Genomic DNA, 20,078 nt, shown 5'->3' with positions numbered 1-20,078 from the left:
TGCAGCAATGCACGCGGGTCTTTTGACATCAACCTTCTAGGAAGGTGGCAGAGAACTTCCACAATACTCATTTACATTTTTTCAAGCAAGAATTGAGAGGAGGGGGAACGAATGAATCGAAGGGCTTAATTTATTGAGATAATTTCCTCTCCAGTCTCCGTGGAAAACCACTGTCTAGGTTTTTCTCTCCCGTGGGATCGCCTCGTGCCAATCTTGCATCTCCCTCCCGCGCTAGAGCAGAGCAAAGAAGAGCCCACCCAGACCCCCGCCTCCGGGCAGGGGGTTTCCTGGGGATGCCCGGCCCCGCCCCCTGCCGCAGGCCCCGCCCCTGCCGCAGGCCCCGCCCCCCGCCGCCACGGCCGCCGCCGCCGGCAGGGGTCGCGCTGCCCCCGGCGAGCGGCTCCGGCGCGGGTGGGGGAAGCTTCGGCGGCCCGTCGCTTTTTCTCTGCCGCTGCTGGTTGGATCGTTTCAATAAAAAGTCCTTTTTTTTTTTTTCCTCCTCGCTGGCTTGCTGTCCTCCGGGGGAACAGGCGGAGGCGTCCATCCGCAGCCGCCGAGGGAGAAAGCGACGCACACGCAGCGAACGCAAGCGGCCGGCCGCCGCCGTCTCCTCAGCGCCTCACGGGCCGGCCCCGGTGGAGCAGCAGCCGCAGCCGGGCCGCCTCGGCCGGGCGTCGGCGCCTGCCTGTCCGCCTCGCTCCCGCCCCAGCCTTTCCCCGAGGGGGGATTTCGGCGGCCCGGGAGCCATGTTGAGCGGGGGGCTTGGCGACGCGTGAGACACCCGCGGCCCCTCCCGGAGCCTCCGGCCCCAGCGCGAGAGCCGGAAGGCGGCTGCGGCGACGGAGGCCTGCGCCTCGGACCTGCCGCCCGCCGGGACCCAGACCTGCATCCGGTCTCCGCGCCTCGCCCGACGCGCTCCCCGCACTTGCTGGTGAGTTGGCGGCCGCGCTGCCCGGGGTCGACCCTCGGTCCGAGGGGCCGGGCGGGGGGCGTGGGACGCAGGGCCCGGGGCCGGGCGCTGGTGGAGGGGGACGCCGGGAGGTGCAGGCCCAGGGCCGGGAAGTTGGAGAGTTGACCCACTGGGCGCGCGGGAGGCTGGACAAGATGGGGGGGTGCTTGGCCCATGCCGGTTCACCTGTCGGGTCCAGCGCGGACGACCCCGGGGGTCGTCCAGGCATTTCCGGGGGGTGGGGTAGGGGTGGAGTGTGGGTGTCAGCCGGGCGCTCTCCAGGGGAGGTTGGGGAGCGCCTCCAGCTGCCGCCTCCGGGGCTCCGAGTACGGCTGCTTTGGGCGGAGAAGGGAAAGAGGCAGAAAAGTCCCCCGAGACACAAAGCTCCCCCGTCGGCGTGTTGGAGCTGGAGGCGCGGGCGGGGAGGAAGTCGGGGGAGGTGGGCGCGGAGAGGCCGTGGTGGTCGGGCGCTTTGCAGCTCCTTGGAGACGCTGTGCGCGGCGGGGAGCGCGGAGGAGGAGGAGCCCTCGCGTGGGGAGCGGGCCGAGACAAAGATCAGGGCAGCCTCCTGCTGGCGGGTCACACCCCGAGTGTTGGTCAAGAGCGGAGGTGGAGAAAATGTGGGAAACCCAGGGCTTGGGGTGTGTGTGCACGCCGGGGAGAGGTGCCTGCGGCCCCTCGGTCGCAGCCGCTCTTGCCTTGTTTTGTGCGCGACGCTTTGGCTCCCCAACTCAGCTGGATAGCTCCAGATCTCCCTGTCCTCACCCCCACACTGCCACATTGCCTCTCCTGTGGTTTCCTCTCTATTCTTCCCCCACTTTTCACCCACTCCTTTTTGAGTAAGCAGTATTTTTTGCCTTCAGCTGGAGGAGCGTTTGCTAATGACAGGATGCCTGAGCTTGTTCTGACCCTGAACTGCCTTGAACTCCTCTCGCGCTCCCTCCCACCCTTTCCTTTCTGGGCTCTGTAATGTCACATGGCCTTTAACAATTAGCTTTTCTTCTGCAAAAAAAAAAAAAAAAAAAACGGCGAAAGCGTTGAGCTTCTAAGCCGTGGCGCTTCTCCTTTATGTTAAGTGTCGCTCACTGGTCCTGTCGTATCATCTCTTAGCCAAATTAATGTTCCAAAGCAGAAGTGGCAGATTTCTGGTTTTGAGTCTGGGCCTTCCTAGGGCCAGCAAAGTGTACTCCTGGAGGTTAGCTCCTTGGTCATTGGTCAGGAAATGCGTGACCTAAAATCAGGCAATTCTTTCCTCAAACTTTCCTGTTTCTTCATTTTTCTTTTTTGAGTCTTTGTTAAAGGATTTCTTTTAAAAGACGTTTGCGCAAGATCAAAGCTAGAAACCTGAGTTGCTGTGTTTTAGATTTACTTTGCTAAACCTTGGACCGAAGAAAAGGAATGGGATTTTAAGGTTTTGGATGCCTTGAGTTACTCTGAGCCTGGTTGAAGCTAGAAATAAGGCTGAACTAGGTTTTAAGGCCAAAATTTTGCTGGTGCTCGTATCTGGTTTTGTTCTTTTATGCTATGATGAAAGTGCCGTATTAGACATTGGGTGTTGCTTTGTTGATGAAATCATTTCAGTCTTTGTAATTCTGACCTCTTCAGGTTTCCATAACAATGCGTTGGGCCAAAAGAAAAATAGGACTGCGTTTAGAGAATGTTCTTTATATTCTTTTAGGTTGTGTGAGAGGATATTGGAATGTAAAGAGTCTGTTGTTCTCTAGGAAACCACCTCCCAGGCCAGAAGCACTTGCCCTTTCAGTGCTGGGCTTCGAAACAATTTGCCGAATCTTTGAATATATGCTGCTTTGAAATTTATACAAATAAATTAATCTTGTGGTTTTTTCATTGCAAATAGAAAATATTACTTATGTATGTAAGTGGAAACAAAAAGTAAAAACCTGTGTTTTGTTAGTTGCTTCCAGTTAGTGTGCATCCTAAAAATTGTTGATGAAAGGTATGCAAGGTTAGGGGCCGGTCTTAAATTATACAACTCCACACACCCCTTCACCTCATTTCATTTCAGAAACCTCTGTGAAATTGGCAGGTTGTATAGTTAATATTTGATGTGTGTAATGTTTGTCAAAAGGCCATATTGAAAATCTGTTTTTACCCTGCATATTAATTAGTGATTAATGGTATAGTCACTTTTTAAGTGTGACTGGAATTTTTCTTTTCTGTATTTTACAGATAGTCTCATTGCTTTACAGCCCTAAAAAGAGTAACTGTAGAAGGAAAGTCTTAACAAGTTGATTTGGCTGTGCCGAAAAGAAGAGCCTTCCTATAGGATACACAGTTTCTTTTCAGCCTTGGTTCAGGCCGGACAAAGTAACTTGGTGTCCCAGGTATTGGCAGTGATGCAACCTGTCCTGTGTATTGTAACTACTAGAAAGACAAAAGAAAGAAATACTAATAAGGAACATGTAATTGGAGGAATCAGCTCAGTGTATGTGATAGTTTTGTATACCGAATCTCTTCCTAATAGCCTTTGGTTTTCCAGCATAGAAAATTTAAATTTTATTTTTCTCTGTAGTGTAGAGTTGCTGTGTTGACCGGTAACAGCTGTAAATGTATAAGTTAATAGCATTTAGTTTTCAGATATGGTCTAGAGCTACAATTATGGCAGAAACACAGATGACAACTAAAATAATTTTCTTTGCTCTGTCTAGCGTGTTTTGTTCTTTATCTTCAGCAATACATTTTTCCTTTTCTCTTTCATTGATGCAATAGTAACAGCAGGAAAATAGTGCAAAGATTTTGCTGTGAAGGGTGGGCGCAATGACAAGTGAAGCTGTAGTTACTTAGAACGTGATGAGTCCCTGTGAGCACAATATTTTTGCCCTGTTTGTTACCCAGTTGTACTGATAAAATTAGAAGATATTTTGCATGCTTACTGCTATTTCCAATTATTTATAAAACTACAGCGTCATGTCCTCGCCATCTTCGACATAGCTTCTATACTTCCAGGGTAGATATACTTAGTGATAGTATTGTCATATTGTAAACAAAGAGCCCATTATATGTTAAATCCAGTTTAAAATGTGCAGTTTTTGCTTGAATTTTTAAATAGGAAATCATTATTTGAGGGATGTTTATAAAATGATTATGGGATTTTACACTTTAAATGCAGATGGTAAATAGTAGGCTTATGACATTTTAAAATTAAAATATGCTTTGTTGTAGCATTTATGGAGTAAAAAATTGTACTGGAAAACCTAGGATAGCTCCGCTAGCATTCAGTCTAGATTGTTGGAAAGTCCGGTTGTGGAGACAGGACCACTTGGGCTAGCTTTAAAGGATTCTTACTGTCATTGGTGGATTTTTTGTCATGTTCCTCCCAAACGTGAGTATAGTAGTTGCTGGCTACTTCGATATCTGCAGAATACTGACCTGAGAAGAATCATTGCCAAAGGGTCAGATAATCTGTAGAGCACGCCTTACTGTACCTGCCCTAATTTTTGGTCTCCCTGTTGGCCAGCTTAGAAAATGGAAAAGCATCTATACCGGTACATCTTACTCATGTCTGTGTTCTGCTGTCACATGCCACTGAATGTTCTGTGTTAGGATTTGGGGGAGGTGGGCTTTTAGCATGTTGGGATGAGCTAGAAACTCTTACTTTTCAAATTCTCCTTTTTAAAGTGCTTTTTTGGTATACCTTGTCTTAGTCTACTCATGCTGCTGTAATAGTACATTCATGGAGTGGCTTAAAAAATACTGGTTTTCTTAGACTTTTGGGAACTGCAAGTTTGAGGTGCCAGCTTGATCTGATTCTAGAGAATCTTGGCTGACATATAACTGCTTTTTCTGACAACACTCATGATTTAAAATAAATCCAGGTGTTTTAAGTATTTTTCATTTTGATAAGCCTGTGATAAGTCTGAAATCTACAGATATTTTTAAATACCTTTTGTGATCTCCTGGCCTTCGTGTTTAGTTAGAGAAGAGGAGAAGGAAGAGGGAAGAAAGCTGGAGGAGGGGAGAGGGAAAGGAGAGAGACCTTGGTTCCTCTCTGAGAAGAGCGTGCCTTTCCATCGTGATGGCCAACTTTTGGGTTCCCATTTACACCCAGTTATCTCCCCACTGACAAATAGCTACCAAGAGTTTGAACGCATTCAATGTCCAGTCTGTAGTATAGCCTGCATGAGATACAGTGTTGGTTGATTTCCTTTTTGCCTAGGTACTATGTTAAATTCTGTTTTGTTAAATCCTCACAGTAATCCCATCATAGAGATATTGCACCTGTTCTCGAATCAGGAAGCAAAGGCTTTAAGTTTGTCTCCAGGGTCCTATCACTGTAGTGACCCCGAAGTTCTAACTCAGACATTCAGACGCTGCTACTTCCTCCGAAGTGAGATGGGAAAAGGTCGACTTACCGATGCTGTATAAACGGTGGTAAAGGTCACCAAAATTATACTTAGGAAAGGTCATCAGAATGATATTTAAACTCAGTTGGCTTAGTTTCACTACACAAAAGTTGAACTACTCCAAATCTGTAGAGCGTATTTATCCCTCAAAATGAAGTAAAAGCCGGGTTCTAAAGAGATACTTAAAATATTTGTAGATTTAAGTCTTGGATTTATCAGAATTCTTTGTACATAAAGCTAATGTGAAATTATTACATAAGCATTTTAAAAATGTATTCTGATTTTATGTGTATTGAAATTAGTTTTTATTATCTGGATATCCATTAGAGGGAAGGCAGCCCAGACATATGGCCTTCAGGTAGATATATTTTGCTTGTCATGCTGTGGGTTTGTATGCACACTTGCACATGCCGCCTGGCTTTTGGTAGTGACCTTATTTATTTTAAGTAAGGTATGAACTTTGAACTTACATTTTTGTTAGCATGTGACTACAGTGCAATGAAAGGTTAAAGTATACCAGATTGCACATTTTTTGTAACTTTTTTTACATTGAAATCAACCCTTAATATATAAAAATTGAAAACCAGTGTTAGTATATTGTTCTCGTTCACTTGAAAAAAAAGATATTATTGACTGCACTGAGATAGTCTATTGAAGCGAGAAAGAGTGAAAGGGAAATTTTTTCCTTTCGTTTTAGTACCAGATTCTTGTTTTTCTTTGTTCACTTGTTAGTGTAAACACTTGAGAATTGGCTCAGTTTTGTGTGCATGTTTGTAAACAGTGGGAGAAGAATGCTGAGATAATTTTTCCTTTAGTGTATTCTAGTTTAGTTACTAACTTTGGCCTTATCAAGTTATATATTTTAATCCTGTATGTGAATTGTTAGCATTTGTTATTGGTATGTATTACTGTTCAATATTAAAAACAAAGATTGGTAAATATTGATGTTAATATTGTGAGAAATGATGAACATTGAAGCTCTTATCTGAATTTTGTTGGATTGATTTATATGTATTTTTAGCTTGATTTTAAAGTAAATAGTTTTGAAGTTTAATTCCGAATGTCAATATTTATTCTACTGACTTGGCACTACTCTTTCTAGTGGAAAGGCAAACTTTGAACCTGAAGTAAGTTTGGGTTCCTTAACCAGGTATTAGCACCTTGAGCCTGTCCTGTTTTAGGAAGTGGTCCTTTATTTATGGCTCAATTTGACTTGACTTGACTTATTGGTGAATATAAAGGTGTAGTCAATATTCTTAGAACATTGGTGAAGTTCTCCACATTGTGTTAGTCGTATGTATGCTGTAACATTATTTCAGGTAGCAATATTGTAACATGTGGAATAACCAATATTGGCTGAATATTCCATCCAGGACTGCCTTCTCATGTTTTATGTCTTCCCTGGGCGTTCTCTTCCATATTTAAGCTTAGTTCCATCACCTATTCCCTTACCTAATTATAATCTAGACTGACTTTGCTGATTTCTAGTTATCTCCCAGATAGTGCTGTTTTGCTGTTACCTAAACACCTTTTTTGTTTGTTTGTTTTGTCAATATGAGAGACACAAAGACATCTACCATCTGCTGGTTCACACTTCAATGCCTGCAACAACCAGTGCTGGGCAAGGCTGAAACCAGGAGCCAGGAGTTCACTTAGAGACTTAGAGTCTTCCACTACCCAGTACTTGCACCATCGCCTTGAATGGGGAGTAGATCCTGAACTTCAGCCCAGGCATTCTCATATGGAATGCTGCCTTCCCAACTGGTGGCTTAACCACCGTTTTCATTTCTTTACACCTTCCTTCCTCCTTTCTAATCCTCCATCCATCCATTTTGAAGGGACTGCCTAACTACTAGGAACATGGAAGGTGCTAGGATACATATGTGAGGAAAATGTAATGTTGATATTACAATGCTATGACATTTATTTGGAGAAAAATTATAATTTTCGAGGCCAGATATCATTTCCGGAGCTCTTTTTTAATTCTGACAGGATTAGACTGGTTTAGGAATAAAGCATTGATGAGTATTACTATAGTACTTGTTACTCCCCCTTAAGGCTGGTTTTAGGGACCATTTTGCTTTGTGTTTTTATTTCTTCTTTATTGTTTAATTTAGTGAAATGGGATTAAGAAAAAAAGCACTTCATTAGTAAATTAGGTCATGGTCATGGGTTTGGAAAAATTAAGTTTTTAATATTTTGAAAATAAAAGCTCTCAAAGATTATTGGAACTATATATTTGTGCCATTATTTGTGTAAGAATAATCTAAAAGCAGTTTGTAAGCTCACTTGGAGGGGAAGTAGTTTTGCATTATTGAGACTTTCAGTTACATATACATGTTTCTAGTACATGAAAATAGGAAAAGGATATCATAGTTGTCAAATTGGAAGTATAAAATTATGATTGTCTATATTGGAATAAAATACGTATTCTAAAATCTAAAATTTGATTAATATGTAGAGTAAAACTGGGTTTAACTGAAAAAAAATTACATTATACTGAACAGTGCAACTGCTGTAACTGTAGTTCCAAGGCTTGATTGTGCTTGTTGAAGTACAGAGTTGTGTTGAAAGACCGGGCTCAGTAGCCAGGTAGCTAAGTCCTCGCCTTGCACACGCCGGGATCCTATATGGGTGCTGGTTTGTGTCGCAGCTGCTCCACTTCCCATCCAGCTCCCTGCTTGTGGCCTGGGAAAGCAGTCGAGGATGGCCCAAGGCCCTGGGACCCTGCACCTGTGTGGGAGACATGGAAGAAGCTCCTGGCTTCGGATCGGCTCAGCTCTGGCCATTGTGGCCACTTAATGAGTGGGCCAGTGGAGGAAAGGTTTTAAGATTTATTTATTTTATTGAGAAATCAGATTTATAGAGAGAAGGAGATAGAAAGATCCTTCATCTGCTGCTCCACTTTCCAAGTGGCCGCAACGGCCAGAGCCGATCCAATCTGAAGCTAGGAGCCAGGAATTTAAGGTCTCCCATGAGGGTGCAGAGCCTCAAGGCTTTTGTCCATCTTCCACTGTCCTCCCAGACCAAAACCAGGGAGCTGGATGTGAAGTGGAGTAGCTGGCATATGAACCAGTGTCCATATGGTTCCTGGAGCATGCAAGGCGACTAGGCTATTGCTCCGGAATCTGCTTTTTCTTTACGATATCTTTTATTTATTCAAAGGTAGAGTAACAGACAGAAAAGGTGATTTTTGATTTGCTGTTTTGCTCTGTGCCAGTGTCTGCAAAAGCTGGGGCTGGCCAGACTGGAGCCAGGAACCAGGAACTCCATCTGGCTTCCTTGTGTGGACATCAGGAGCCCAGCTACGTAATGCTGTCTTCGGCTGTCTTCCCAGGTTTGTTAGCAGAAATCTGGATCAGAAGAGGAGGTGTTGGGACTGAAACTGATAGGGTGACTGGCATCCCAAACAGTAGTTTAACTTGTACCAAAATGTGAGACTCAGCAGCTTTGTGATTCATCAGAATTACTGCAGTTAATTGAAAACTCTTGGACCCGGTGCAGTAGCCTAGTGGCTAAGTCCTCGTCTTGCACATGCTGGGATCCCATATGGGTGTCTGTTCTAATCGTGGTGGCCTCGCTTCCCATCCAGCTCCCTGCTTGCAACCTGGGAAAGCAGTTGAGGATGGCTTTCCCAATACAAATAAATAAATAAAACCACCTCAGTTTCTAAAGGCTGTAATTTTAAAAGTAAACTGCATGGGCCCGGCGCAGTAGTATAGCAGTTAAAGTCCTCACCTTGAATGCACCGGGATCCCATAAGGGTGCTGGTTTGTGTCGCAGCTGCTCCACTTCCCATCCAGCTCCCTGCCTGTGGCTTGGGAAAGCAGTCAGGGATGGCCCAAGGCTTTGGGACCCTGCACCCGTGTGAAAGACCAGGAGGAGGTTCCTGGCTTTGGATTGGCTCAGCTCTGGCTGTTGTGGCCACTTGGGGAGTGAACCAGCAGATAGAAGATTTTCTCTTTGTCTCTCCTCCTCTTTGTATATCTGCTTTTCCAATAAAAAAATATGGGATCCAGGCACTTGTAAGGGAAGGATTTAGCCATTGACCCATTGCGCTGTGCCCTAAGTAACAACGTACTTGATAGAGTTTCAGAGATTAAATGAGATAATGCATATGAAGTACTTTGCAAAGTGTAAGGCAGCTAATGAATGTTACTGTTAGCAGTTATTTTTTCCCCCCACGTTTTCCTTATTTGAAAGGCAGTGTGGGGCCCAGCAGCGTGGCCTAGCGGCTAAAGTCCTCGCCTTGAACGTCCCGGGATCCCATATGGGCGCCGGTTCTAATCCCGGCAGCTCCACTTCCCATCCAGCTCCCTGCTTGTGGCCTGGGAAAGCAGTTGAGGATGGCCCAATGCATTGGGACCCTGCACCCGCGTGGGAGACCTGGAAGAGGTTCCAGGTTCCCAGCTTCGGATAGGCGCAGCATCGGCCCGTTGCGGCTCACTTGGGGAGTGAATCATCGGATGGAAGATCTTCCTCTCTGTCTCTCCTCCTCTGTGTATATCTGGCTGTAATAAAATGAATAAATCTTTAAAAAAAAAAAAGGCAGTGTGACAGAGAAGGATGGAGATAGACGGCTGTAATCCCCTGGTTCACTTCCTAAATGCTAGGAAGGGCAGGGGTTGGGACAGGCAGATGCCAGGATCCCAGAACTCCATCTGGGGTTTCCTTGTGTATAGCAAGAATACAAGTACTGTGCCACCATACTGTCTGCTACCTGTAAGCAAAATAGCAGCAAGCTGGATCAGACATGGAGGTGAGGGGCTGTCATTCTGATGAAGTGGGTAAAGCTGAATCCTGCAATGCCAGCATCTTTTATGGACATTGGTTTGTGTTCCAGCTGCACTACTTCCCATCCAGCTCCTTGCTAAGGCACCTGGGAAAGCTGTGAAGGATGGCCCAAGTGCTTGGACCCATGCACTCATTGTGGGAAGCTGGAAGGAGTTCTAGCTCCCGGCCGCAGTCTAGGCTAGGCCTAGTTGTACTCAGTGCTGGTGAAGTGAGCCAGAAAATGGAAGAGTTCTCTCTGTTTTCCTTCTCTCTGGCTGAAGCTCTACCTTTCAAATACATAGATAAAATCAATATTAAAAGAAAGACAAGAAGTGGAGGGTGGAGCTGCATCAGAGGTAGTATGGTTGTGGGCATCCAAGAAGTCCACCCACCAGTAACTGCGATTTTGTTTGAGATTTACTTGAAAGGCTTTTAGAGTGAGAAATCAGATTTGCTAATTCAGTCCCCCAGTAGCCACTGGGGAGGTGTGTCCCAGGCTGACACCAGGATCTGGCCTGGGAGAGGCAGGGCTGCAATACTTGGGCATCATCTCCCTCTCTGCCTTACCCAAGGAAGAGCATTAGTAAGAAGCTTAGTCAGAAGCAGAAAAACCAGGATTCCAACTGACAACTCCAATATGAGATGCTGCCAACTTTGAAGGTGGTGTCTTAATTCACTATTACCACAGCGTTGACTTCCTAGCAATTACTTTTCTTGTTTTTACAATGCCTGTGTAGAGACAGGAACTTATGGTCATGGTATACAATCATGTACATGATCCATTCCTTCAGACTAATGAACACCTCCCTCATTCACAAGAATAATTTAATCAACATAGTCTCTCTTTAAAACTCTACTTCTCATTTCTAGATTTTTTCCCTTTATTCCCAGTTTGAAAAGCAGTGCAGTAGTAAGTTAGTATTACTAATGAGTACATCCTTCATGTTTATTGGGGCATATGGGGTGGTGGGTTATAGACCCACCAGTCATTAAATAAGAGGGATAGTCATTGTTTCTTATCTAACAACTGTTAAGCATAAAGCAGTCATAAACTTCATATAAGCACATAAATAAGGTTTTTCTTAGGGCCAGCCAAGATTTTTTTTTTAACCATTTACCTTGTTCTTTATGATATTTACCCAGTCTAGACAATATTTGTTTTTTTGTTACTGGCTCATGTGACTTGGATCAGAATAGAATAATTGATCATAAAGCTTGCCCATCAAAAGAAACGAACTTTGCATTTTATTGTTGGCTGTAAAATGTGCCTGATGCTTATATTTATTATGTTTATTATTGTATTTATTATCTTATGTTCTTCTAAGTCAGTGGCCCTAGAAGAGCTTTACAAAGGACTCACTCATTTAAAACAAGCAAATAAACAGGGGCTCCTAAAGCCTGAATCAAGATCACTGAGCCTGATTATGTAATGTCCCAAACAATCCTTCACAGCTCCTGTAATCTTAGAAACACTGTTTTAGGGATTAGCACAGTGTTACAGGAATGAGCAGCTTTAAAGTAAAGACAAGATGATTAAAACTTTCATCATTCTATTTCTCGCAATTCTACCTTTGAACTGCCCAGTTAAATCTGGTTTGAGAAGTTTCCTTAGGTTTATGTAAAAGTCTTCTGTTGGCAGTTAAAAATCTTTTTTCTCTCTTCTGTTGGTATTTTTTATTTTAAATATATATTTTAAAATCATAGGGGAGGAATGCAGAAATTGATTCTATTCACTGGCTGTCTTTCCAAAGGACCACAGTAACCTAGCACTAGGCAAGGGTGAAGCCATGGGCTTCATTCAAATCTGCTCAATGAAAGATGGGCCCAGACATTTGGACCATCTTCCGCTGTTTTTCCCGGGTGCGTTATTGGGGAGCTGACTGGGAAGTGAGGCCGCTGATACTTGAACCAGCGCTCATATGGAATTCTAGTGTCCCAGGCGACCTTACCTGCTGCACCACATAGCTTGTCCATTTTTTTTACACTTTGTCTTACTTTTTCTTAGTTATTGTGTTTTAGAAAATAATTTTTTAATTATAAGAAAGCCTCCATCCACTGGTTTACTCCCCAAATGGCCGTAATGGCCCTAGCTGAGCTGATCCAAAGCCAAGAGTCAGGAGCTTCTATTGAGTCTCCATGGGTGCAGGGTCCCGAGGCTTTGGGCCGTCCTCAACTGCTTTCCCAGGGCACAAGCAGGGAGCTGGATGGGAAGTGGAGCTGCCGGAACATAAACTGGCACCCATGGGATCCTGGTGCTTACAAGGTGAGAATTTAACCACCTGGCCCTTTATGTATAGTTATTTGAGGGCTATTTCTCATGAACCCTCCAAAGATTCCTTACATTTTAACTGGTAGTTTCCATATTTGAGTTGAATTATTTCAATACGTTCTTTGTGTGCCAGATTCTGAGTTGTATCTTTGAGCAGGCTGTAGAGGACCTCAGTGTCCTCACAACATTCAACTTTATGTGCCTTGACAGCAAACATAACTTTTTGAACACACATTTTTACCCTGCTTTTTTGAATTGCATGTGAAAATGTAGAAATCCGTTGATAGTAGAGCTATTGGGAAGAAAGTTGTAGTTGGTGTGTCCTGTTTCCTATAACATATGCCTCTTCCCTCCCAAAACTGGACCACATATTACCAGCTTGAGCCGTAGATATATCAGCATATCTGTTAAGAATTGCTTATAAGGAATTGGAATGACCTTCCTGTTACTCATGTTCCGAGTTGCACCATTTAAAGAGCGATTCAGGAAAATATTAGGTTGTTTATGATGGATTTTTTCAGTTTGAGTTATCACAAAAGATGAACAGGATTGTCATAAAGAGAGGGAGACTGACACTTGGGTGAGGATTTTAGCAGAGGATGTGCTGCTGCACACAGGTCATTTTACACAGATAGAACTGGCACTGCCTAGGATAAAAGCACTCTGGATTGCTTTTAAGTTACTGTCATTTTCCACCAGCCTAATGACTGTTCCCATGCGGAAGAAATAAAAAACTGAAGTTGCTTATGGAAGTTGTGGTAGGTGTACATCAAAGAAGGAAAAATCCCAGGGAGGAGTTTGGATATTATTCCGTCTATAGAGTTGAGCAACATTTAGAGTATTTCTTTTGGTAGCTCTATCATTTTTGTACAGTTCAGCCTTTGGGAAAATTTTGTGAATATTACGAGTAAACTGTTTCTAAAAGTTGAATAGATGGCTTTTTGTGATACTTTTTTTTTTTTAAGATTTATTCATTTTTATTACAGCCAGATACACAGAGGAGGAGAGACAGAGAGGAAGATCCTCCGTCCGATGACTCACTCCCCAAGTGGGAACCTGGAACCTCCTCCGGGTCTCCCACGCGGGTGCAGGGTCCCAAAGCATTGGGCCGTCCTCGGCTGCGTTCCCAGGCCACAAGCAGGGAGCTGGATGGGAAGTGGAGCTGCCGGGATTAGAACCGGCGCCCATATGGGATCCCGGGGCTTTCAAGTCGAGGACTTTAGCCACTAGGCCATGCTGCCGGGTCCGTGATACTTTTCTTATTTCAGAAGTAACCTCATCTAAGGGTTGCTTCCCATTTTGATAATGCCAGAATGGCTACTTCTGCCTTTTTTTTTTTTTTAAGATTTATTTATTTTATTACAAAGTCAGATATACAGAGAGGAGGAGAGACAGGAAGATCTTCCATCCGATGATTCACTCCCCAAGTGAGCCGCAACGGGCCGGTGCTGCGCTGATCCGTAGCTGGGAACCAGGAACCTCCTCCAGGTCTCCCACGCAGTGCAGGGTCCCAAAGCCTTGGGCCATCCTCAACTGCTTTCCCAGGCCACAAGCAGGGAGCTGGATGGGAAGTGGAGCTGCCGGGATTAGAACCGGCGCCCATATGGGATCCTGGGGCTTTCAAGGCGAGGACTTGAGCTGCTAGGCCATGGCGCCGGGCCCATTCTGCCTTTTTATGTCTAGTTTGGTTCACCCCAGAGACATGAAAATTGTTTTGTTGTCTCTTAGGAGTACTTTAAGATGTTTGATTTGAAGACACTTGGCCATTTTTATTTTCATGTAAAAAAATTTTAAAAAGCTTACATTGTAAATTTGTTTTACCACTTTGTTGGGAAGTAAGAGGTATGAATAGTAGACTTAGAAAATACAGAAAATTTCCATTTAACTATAAGCATCAACATACTTTACAATCAAGTATATGACATCAACATGCCTTATCAAGAATATGATTTTGCAGATGTTTTTTAAGATTTTTAAAATTTTTATAAGAAAGACACATTTACAGAGAGAATGAGAAAATAGCTTTCATGCTCTGGTTCACTCCCCAAGTGGCTGCAGCTGAGCTGATCCAAGGCCAGAAGCTAGGAGTGTCTTCTGGGTCTAGCATGTGGGTATAGGGTCTCAGGAATTTCGGCCGGCCTAGACTGCTTTCCCAGGCCACAAGAAGGGAGCTGGATGGGAAGTGGAGCAGCTGGGAGCTTAACCAGCTCCTATATGGGATTCTGATGCTTGGAGGTGAAGGATTGGCCAGTTCAGCCTTGATGCTGACAAGTTTGCAGATCTTCAGTGTTTACTTCCTGCTAATGCAGATGATCAAGCAACATTGTCCATTCATTTAATAGTGTGATTAATTCTAGTAAAATGCAGATTTTTGCAATGTTAAATTTAGCAGTTGTACGTATTAGTACTTTACATGCAAATGAGTTTGACTTGAAATTCCTCTATTTTACTAAAACCTCAAAAATAATTTTTGATGTATTACTGTCCCAAACTTACTCTTTAGAAATGGAAATCCTTTTTTCTCTTTCTTAGTTTTTTAACTTTTTTTATAAAGATTTTATTGTTATTGGAAAGCCGGATATACAGAGAGGAGGAGAGACAGAGAGAAAGATCTTCCGTCCGATGATTCACTCCCCAAGTGAGCCGCAACGGGCCGGTGCTGCGCCAATCCGATGCCGGGAACCTGGAACCTCTTCCGGGTCTCCCACACGGGTGCAGAGTCCCAGTGCATTGGGCTGTCCTCAACTGCTTTCCCAGGCCACAAGCAGGGAGCTGGATGGGAAGTGGAGCTGCCGGGATTAGAACTGGCGCCCATATGGGATCCCGGGGCATTCAAGTCGAGGACGTTAGCCACTAGGCCACGCCGCCGGGCCCTATTATAAAGTCTTAATAGCAAAAACTGGGAATATAATGTAAGTGAGATCTCTAATATTTGCGATTTTTTGGTAAATAGTAAAGTATTGTAATTTTTTTTTTTTTTTTGAGATAAATGTCTCTAATTCTTTTGGGTATTGCCAAATTGCCATATTGAAGTACTGAGTGTTTAAGAGGCCTGTTTTTCAGTAGCCTAGTCAGCTGAATGTGTCATCAGGCTTCTGGAATTTGGCCAGTTTGGTAGATAAGAACTGCTGCAACTCCGAGTATTTATTGAATTTCTCACATTTTCCATTTTAGTGGGTATTTTTTCATATACTTAAAAGAAATTTTGTGTTTTTCCCCTTTCCCTGGGGTTAAGCATTGTCATTGGAAACTGCCTAATGTCGGATAAGGATGCATCAAAACATTTTGTAAGAGATTTGTATTTCCCCCACACCACCTCTGATGAAATTAGTATCATTGAACTGACTTTGTGGTAGGCTGTGGAACTGGTGCTTGGAATGTGAGCTCCTGGAAAATGACACAAAATAACCTTTTGAGTTTATTCTGTAAAGGGAAGTACACCTTTACACAATTGGTAACATCTGCTGCTGGTGATGAAAAAAAATAGTCACCTGCGAAAAATTGTCCGCTGCAAAGTGGCAGCAGAGCTGGAGTGTTTGAGGGCTTCCATTCTTCGCTGAAGTAGGTACTCCATTGATGCTTGATTAGAATTAGATCAAGGTCATGATAGAACGGGATTGGCAAGTACAGAGTTAGTAAGGGTTTTTGAGGTAGGTAGGGTGTTTTAGAAATCTGCAACATTGGAAAGGGAACAATCATTTGCTGCTATTTATTAAAAACTTGAATAGTCCGATGTTGGTTTATATGGTTTTTCTGTGAAGTTCCTGAAATGAACAATGAAGTTATTTGTAACTCTTATCTGAACAGGCAAGAGTTTCCTGGAATAGTAAGTCATGTTTGTTGAGACAGTTGAATAGTGATTCTTAATGTAGACTGTAAACTCAATGTAAACAGTTTCAGTTCTCACTGTTCATTCAGAACCACAGTAAAACTTGAGAATATATTCTAAGTCCACTGCTTGGGTCCGTCTGCAAAGGCAACACATTTTTCAGTTAGTGGTTTGACTTTCAGTACTCCCCACCCCTTGTTCTCTGCCCTACCACCGAGAAATGAGGCCTAAGTATTCCAGTTAAGATATGTAAAATACACAAGTCGATGGCTGGTTCTAAGAAACTGCTGCTCTGTGTAGAAATGTTGGAATTAGTACACAGTTGCTAGTGAAACCATGTACCTGGATAAGCTTGCTTGAGGAAACAATGAGAAGCTCTAGTACTTACTGGTTACAGTGGTCTGTCTCTGAGTTCAGAGGTGTAGCGAGAGGTTGGAGTAATAACTCCACAGAGTGGCCAGAAGGGTCGGGGGAAAATCAGGATATTGGTGTTCTTTTTTTAAAGATTTACTTATTTTTATTACAAAGTCAGATATACAGAGAGGAGGAGAGACAGAGAGGAAGATCTTCCATCCGATGATTCACTCCCCAAGTGAGCCACAACAGCCGGTGCTGTGCCTATCCGAAGCCGGGAATTTGGAACCTCTTCCTCCAGGTCTCCCACATGGGTGCAGTGTCCCAAAGCTTTGGACCATCCTCGACTGCTTTCCCAGGCCACAAGCAGGGAGCTGGATGGGAAGTGGAGCTGCCGGGATTAGAACCGGCGCCCATATGGGATCTTGGGGCTTTCAAGGCGAGGACTTTAGCCGCTAGGCCACGCTGCTGGGCCCGAAATCAGGATATTGTTACAGGAAACCTAAAAGTGATTTTTTGTATATGCCCCAATGAAGTGAACACAGTGTCCTTTGGATGTCATACTTCAGTAAAAGTACGAAAGGAAAAAATGAAGGTATTGGTGCAGGTTGGTAGAGGAAATTTCAGTCCATTGTTGACCAAAATATTACTTGGCACACAACTGCTTTGGTGCTAGAATAGACACCGGTGTGTGCACCAACCTTCTCCCTGCTTTCTGCCTTTGCAGTGGCTTTGCCCGTTAGGTGATTGGCTGTGTTGCTTCATTTATTGCTGATAACCTCTCTTGTCCTCAACTACCAGTGAGCTAACTACTTGACTGCTATTCAGCCTATTTATTTCTTTCCTTATCTCTTGTTTTCATGGACCTTGAGATCTCTGTTGCTTTTTGAGAAGCAAGATTATTTGAAAAGAATTATAAATGAGTAAGAGTATACCCTAGAGACAACAGAGGGTTAGAATTGGGCGGCAGTGGTGGTAGTGGGGGTTGCCTCTGGTAGAAAGATGCTTGAGCAAAGCTAGAGACATGCGTGAAAGGGAATAAAATCTACAAGTAATTTCATGAGATGATGAAACAGTTGCTGGGATTGTGATGACTAGAGCTGGGACTGAAGAGTAATGCCTGGTGGAGAAGCAGCTGTTGGAGCCATTGATAAGTTTATGTTGATAATTGTACATGTACTTATCATTTTTCTATGCATGTACAAAATAGAAGCTGTTCACAGAACCACTCAGTCTGTCCTGGCATTTTTCAGGTAAGAATTGCCTAGGGGGAAATTCTGTTTGAAGTTTAGTTTTTGTGAAATTGAGAATGATTTGCTAGACATAGTTAGCAACTTGACTCCCACATTAAGTCATAAAGTTTAAATCTCTGATCTTCTCTGTTATTGGAGGAAAGTCCATGGTGTGTAGTCTATACTTGTATATGAAACATATTTGATATTTATAATTTGAATTTTTTAAAAGGATTTTATTTTTTTAAAAGGTAGAATTAGAGGAAGAGACAGAAATCTTCCACTTGCCATTTCACTCCTTGAATGGTTGCAATGGTCAAGGGTGGGCCAGACAGAAGCCAAAAGCCAAGAGCTGCTTCTGAGGTCTCCGTGTGTATGCCAGGGACCAAGTACCAGGACCATCCACTGCTGCTTTCCCAAGCCATTAGCAGGGAACTGGATTGGAAGTGAAGAATCACACTGGTGCCTTTTGGGATGCTGGCACTGGAAGCAGCAAATTGAATGGACTAAGACACAACACCAGTCCCAATTTGGGAGTTTTCAGTGGAGGAAGTAACTTCTGTTTAATGCTTAGTTGTGTTACCACAGTGCATACATTCTAGTTTACCTCTCATATCTTTTTGAAGTAATTATTAATTCCTTTCTCCCAGGAAACTAAGTGTGGCTTTCTCAGTACCCTACTTTTCACATTCCCCTGTGTCCAAATAAGGAATCAGATAGCCTTACTCTAAAACTTATTCTCGATTTCTGTTACATAAAGAGCAATTGCTGTATGTTGTAAACCCTTTATCAATAATGCCAAAGTTGTATGTAATTAGCGTTTCACCACGGGTATTAATTAAGTTTAGGAACATGTTACCTCTCAGCTTTTGTGAATTAAGACTCAACAGACAGTAAGCAATAATGAAGCAAAGAAATCCATATGGTCATACTTTGATTAATTAGGATGTTAAATTCTGCTTACTGTTACAATAGTATCTTGTTTATAAGCATTCTGATTAAGTTATTACTCTTTTCAAATGTTATATAGCTTCTGAGCATGCTTTTTAAGATTTATTTGAAAGTCAGGATTGCAGAGAGAAGGAGAGAGGAGAGAGAGGGGCGAGAGGGAGACAAAGATCTTTTGTTTGTTGGTTTACTGCCCAAATGGCTGCAATGGCTGGAGCTGAGCCAGTCTTAAACCAGGAATCGGGAGCTTCTCCTGGGTGTCCCATGTGGGTACAGGGGCCTAGACTGTAAGCAGGGAGCTGAATCGGAAGTGGAGCAGCCGAGATGTGAACAAGATGCCATGTGGGATGCTGGTGCAGCAGGTAGAAGCTTAGTATGTTATCCCATGGCAGTGACTCCTTCTGAGCATTTTAAAAGCATCATTTTAATGCATATTCATATTTTTCCTCTTCCTTTATTTTGTGTTAGTTTAATCTAGTATTTGAGTATTCTACTTGTGGTATTCTGAGGTTTCCTAAGTAAGTGATGTTAGTAGACTAGAATATCTGGCAAATGCAGATGCAAACCTTTGAGAAAAAACAAAGGAAGATTCCACTTTTTTCTTCTTGTTTTGAAATTTTACAACTCGGCCTTTACTCTAGGTCTTAATAAAAAGAAAGTACATATGACTATTTCAAAAGGTTTTGAAATTGGTGTTAAGGATGTTTATTTTGATGCAGAAAAAATTAAATCCATGCAGTTTTTTTTTAAATCATATTTTCATGAACTTTTTGAAGACCTTGTAAATGCATTGGTTGAAAAAAATTTTTTGTCAGTATTGTAGGGAATAAGGATATTTTTTCCTCTGCCCCCGGAAAAATCACCAAAAAAATGGTTTTTCATGAAGGTGATGGTAATTTTATAGTTTTAAGATAAAATGATTCAGCCTTAGGAAAGACTGCTTTGGGTATCTTTATTGCCTTGAAAATTAACTGACCGTGAAAACAGCAGTATTTTTCTGACTTTGCATTCCCCCAAAAAAACTTTGCCAGAAGATTGCCAAGTGCTGGCATTTGTAATACATTGCCAAATTGTCCACTGTTGCCAAGGAAGTTGGCTACTGTCCAGTCGAATTTGTCTTAGGAAGACTTAGTAAAAGTGTTAGTTTTTAAAAATGTAATAAACTATTGTTGTCGGATTACAGAATGCCACAATAGCATATTCAGTTGTTTAGGTATCTCTTGGAGAGAAAAGTTAGAAAATTGCCTACGCACTTTTTTTTTTGTTGCTTGGAGGGAGAGGTTAAACATAAGAGATTTGTGTTTTTCTTTTGCCTAGAATGTTGAGAACATTCTTAATGAAGCTTTAAATACTGAGGAAG

General features: G+C 43.0%; 1 protein-coding gene across 1 annotated transcript in view; it reads left to right on the top strand.

Moving 5' to 3' along the window:
• Nucleotides 1–394: 394 nt before the first annotated feature.
• The window catches only part of CDK17 (cyclin dependent kinase 17), a 106,338-nt gene continuing 86,654 nt past the window's right edge, over nt 395–20,078 (top strand). The window contains exon 1 of the mRNA XM_058673287.1: nt 395–931. The gene's annotated coding sequence lies outside the window, so the exon portion shown is untranslated. The remainder of the gene's footprint in view (nt 932–20,078) is intronic.

Source organism: Ochotona princeps, chromosome 15 (assembly GCF_030435755.1).
Source record: "Ochotona princeps isolate mOchPri1 chromosome 15, mOchPri1.hap1, whole genome shotgun sequence".
Taxonomy (NCBI): domain Eukaryota; kingdom Metazoa; phylum Chordata; class Mammalia; order Lagomorpha; family Ochotonidae; genus Ochotona; species Ochotona princeps.
The sequence above is the reverse complement of the archived record's forward strand: the minus strand, read 5'-3'. Positions and strand labels throughout refer to the sequence as shown.